The sequence below is a fragment of the Pteropus alecto genome, unplaced genomic scaffold (genome assembly GCF_000325575.1).
Source record: "Pteropus alecto unplaced genomic scaffold, ASM32557v1 scaffold67, whole genome shotgun sequence".
NCBI lineage: Eukaryota > Metazoa > Chordata > Mammalia > Chiroptera > Pteropodidae > Pteropus > Pteropus alecto.
The window spans coordinates 5,454,880-5,458,571 of record NW_006441061.1 but is presented as its reverse complement, the minus strand read 5'-3'; the positions used below and the strand labels follow the sequence as shown (position 1 = coordinate 5,458,571).

Sequence of the window (3,692 nt, the reverse complement as noted above, 5' to 3'; positions counted from 1 at the left end):
ACCGGCCGCCATCGTCCCAAGCGCGTGGGCAGGTGGGCGAAGGCTGCACGTGTAAACGACAGGCCCTGCATCCGGGAGCTTCGGACACAGAGGCAGCAGCAACAGTTAACGACCAATAAATAAAAGGTATCAGTTATATATGTATATATAAAAAAAACAAAACAAAACCTCACTTTCCCCACGAAAAGCACAATACTGTTATCACAAAAATCATCATCATCCTAATCGATGCCCCTGGCTTCGCAGGTGGTTTGCTGCTTCAGGATGGGATGACAAATAACGTTAATCAGGCAGCCCCTCCCCCCAAAACGACCAATAAATAAAAGGTATCAGTTATATATGTATATATAAAAAAAACAAAACAAAACCTCACTTTCCCCACGAAAAGCACAATACTGTTATCACAAAAATCATCATCATCCTAATCGATGCCCCTGGCTTCGCAGGTGGTTTGCTGCTTCAGGATGGGATGACAAATAACGTTAATCAGGCAGCCCCCCCCCCACCAAACCCCCCAGCCCACCCGCGGTCAGGTCATGACATCCGTGGCCTCTCAGCGACTGAAGGACGAGGCAGAGTTCTCTAAGGTCCCCAAGGCCTTCTTCCCATCTGTCGGTCCGAATCTTCTAGAACAGAAGGTAGTTTTTTTTTTTGTTTTCAATGTCTATTTGAAATAAAAACAAAAAAACGAAGCACACAGGCAGGAGAGCGGGAGGGACCGAGGCTGCCTGCAAAGCAGCTGAGGCCTTGGTTTTGCAGAGAGGGCTGAAGCCTTTTCCGTCTCGTGTTGTTGTTTTCCAGACAAGCAGAGGTTGTTGGCAACTGGAGCCAGTGGCTTCGGGCGGTGGGTAGGTGCGGGGCAGGGGGGCCGAGGGCCGGGCCTCGCGGTTCCAGGGCAGCCTGGCTGGGTGTGGATGCGGAGAAAGGCTGGGTGGACGTGGGAGGGCGGCATCAGGGCTGAGGTGGCCTCATGGCACAGGAGGAGGCGCGTGGTTCCCAGGCATCTGGAAGATACAAGGCAGTGAGGCGGGCTCAGGGCCGGCTGCTGGGGACACGCACGCACACGGAGCTGGCGGCAGAGGCGACGAAAGCGCAAGGCGGGGTGGCACATCCGACGTCCTAAAACCATGCAGCCCTCTGACCCACTGGGTGCTTCGTGTTTATCCTTAGGAAACAGATAACACGTGTCCTGTAGAATCACCTGTCACGGCGAGACTGACAGGGAGGGAGTAAGGCCAGCGTCCACGCTCAGGGGACTGGCTGCAGAGAGGGGGACAGAGCCGTAAGATGACATTAATGGTTTGCAAGCATTAAGAACGAGCCGTTCGGCGGCCAAGAAGGACATGAGAAGATGCTCGGCGGCATTAGTTGCCAGAAAAGCACAAATCACAATCGCGATGAGACGCCACTTCACGCCCCCTAGGATGGCTATCATCGAAAAACCGGACAAGGACAAATTTGGGCCAGGGCGTGGAGAAAGTAGACCCCTCGTCCATTGCTGCCGGGAATTTCAAATGGGGCGGCTGCGGCGGGACAGAGTTTGGCGGTTCCTCCATGTTAAAGCTTAGAGTTAACCACATGCCCTAGCAATTCCGCCCCAAGTATGTCCCCCCAAAAATGGAAGATAGGGACTCACACAGATCCACGGTCACCAGTGTGCACAGCGGCAAGATTCACGATGGCCAAAAGGTGGAAACAAGCCAGGTGTCCATCAACAGATGATGGACGAACAACACATGGTCCAGCCACATGGTGGAATATTACTCAGCCATGAAAAGGAAGGTGCTCACACGCTATGACATGAAAGAACCTTGAAAACATCATGCTGAGTGAAAGGAGCCAGACGCAGAGGGCCACACAGCACAGGCTCGCATTTGTATAAACTGTACAGAAGAGGCAAATTCAAAGGGACAGAAAGCACGTGAGTACTTGCCAGGGGCTCGGGGGAAAATTGCTTAATGGGTATGGAGTTAGATTTCGGAGGGATGCAAATATTTTAGAACTAGATAGAGATGGTGGTGACACCACATTGTGGACGTACTAAGTGCCACTGAATTGTCCACTAAAATGGTTAATTTTAAGTCATGTGAATTTCACCTCAATATATTTTTTAAAAGCAGCAGCACGGAGACAGTCACATCCGTGCCACCCGCAGCTCCGCATTCGTGTTAAATCGAACGTGCCTGTCTCCATCTTTTGGAGGAGGTGTCTGACCCACGGGGGCCATCTTCCTGATTTGTGTGAGACGGCCTGAAAACATTATCTGGGCCAGTCGGGGGCTTTGTGGAGGTGGCTCTGGAGGAGCACCAGAACCGCGGGGGCCATCATGGTGCAGGTGTGACAGGGGACAGAGGACAGGAATAGCCGCCCAGAGAGAGGCGAGCGTGCCCCAAGGGAGAGGCCTGTGTCCTCCAGCCTTCCGAGTCCCCGTGCCAACCCCAGGAGGCTTGGCTGAGTCGCATCCTTCGACTTCTGCATCGATCTGTGAACACTAGTGATTTGCAGTATTGTATCTGCTGATAAAGCTGCAAACATGAGGAAACTCATCAAATGCACTTAAATCCGGAATTCCTCATCTAGATACATAAAATTTTTTTTTAAACTTCATTGGTCACCACTAAACGATGTTAGAAATCCAACCTATTTTGAAAACTGGTAAATAAAGAGAAAGAACCAAGTATCTATCCTGCCTTTCCTACTAAAAACTGGGACTCGAGGTAACCAAATAGTTGACATGGAGAAGTGTGCCTTTGTGGGGACTGATCCAGCTAATGGCGAAGCAGCAAAGGCAGCATAGGAAGTCACCATTCTGCACCACCTGCAAACGAATGAATGAATTGCAGCGGTGACCCATCAATGGCTGCTGCCATCGCCAGACATCACGTGCTGTCTGGTGGATCACACTGAATGCCCAGCAAGGCTAGAGGTCTAATTGCCCATTTCCAGGAAGAACAAGGAAGAACGTGTTAGCGATGCCACGGGATGCAGTCAGCCAAGCCCGCACTGCAGAAGCTCTACAGAATGTGTTTCTGGACAAATAGCAAGGAAAAAAAAAAAAGAAAGAAAGAAAAAGAAGGAAGGGGAAAATTTGTAGATTAAAATCAACTTAAGAGACCTATCGACCAATTGGACTTTATTCGGATTCTGATTCCAATAGACAAAGTGAAAAAATGTCAGGAGATCACAAGGGACTGGAGCACCAATTGAAGACTGGACTAGTAAGGAGTTAATGTTGTTTTTTTGGTCTTACGAATTTTTTAAAGAGTCATTCTTCTATAAACACGTTTTGAAATATTTATGCATGAATGATATGATGTCTTGAATTTGCTTCAAAATAACCCAGTGTGGGGGTGTGTGTGGGAGGGTAGCGATGGTACAGGACTGTCTGTGAATCGGTGATTGTGAAGATGGGCGGTGGGCACACGTGTTACGCTATTCTCTCTACCCTTGCGGGTGAATGTGGCCATAATAAAAAATTTTTTAATCCACCCCAAAATGTCCAACCACGTAGGGGTCCCACCTCACTGGCTTAGCTGTACAATAGAATATTACGCAGCTTTAAAAATGATGGTCTCAAACATCTGCTGACGTAGAAGATACGCATGATCTCGGTTCCTGAATAACTCTGAATCCTACGACAGTAATTTATCTAAGAATCATAATACGGCAGGACTCGGAGGAGGCGGATAAGC

At 49.3% G+C, this 3,692-nt stretch overlaps 1 protein-coding gene across 2 annotated transcripts in view; it reads right to left on the bottom strand.

The window, feature by feature from the left end:
• Positions 1-320: 320 nt before the first annotated feature.
• Positions 321-3,692, bottom strand: part of NCS1 (neuronal calcium sensor 1) — a 47,630-nt gene continuing 44,258 nt past the window's right edge. For both annotated transcript variants that reach the window (XM_025051174.1, XM_015594321.2), the window contains one exon: positions 321-1,004. The gene's annotated coding sequence lies outside the window, so the exon portion shown is untranslated. The remainder of the gene's footprint in view (positions 1,005-3,692) is intronic.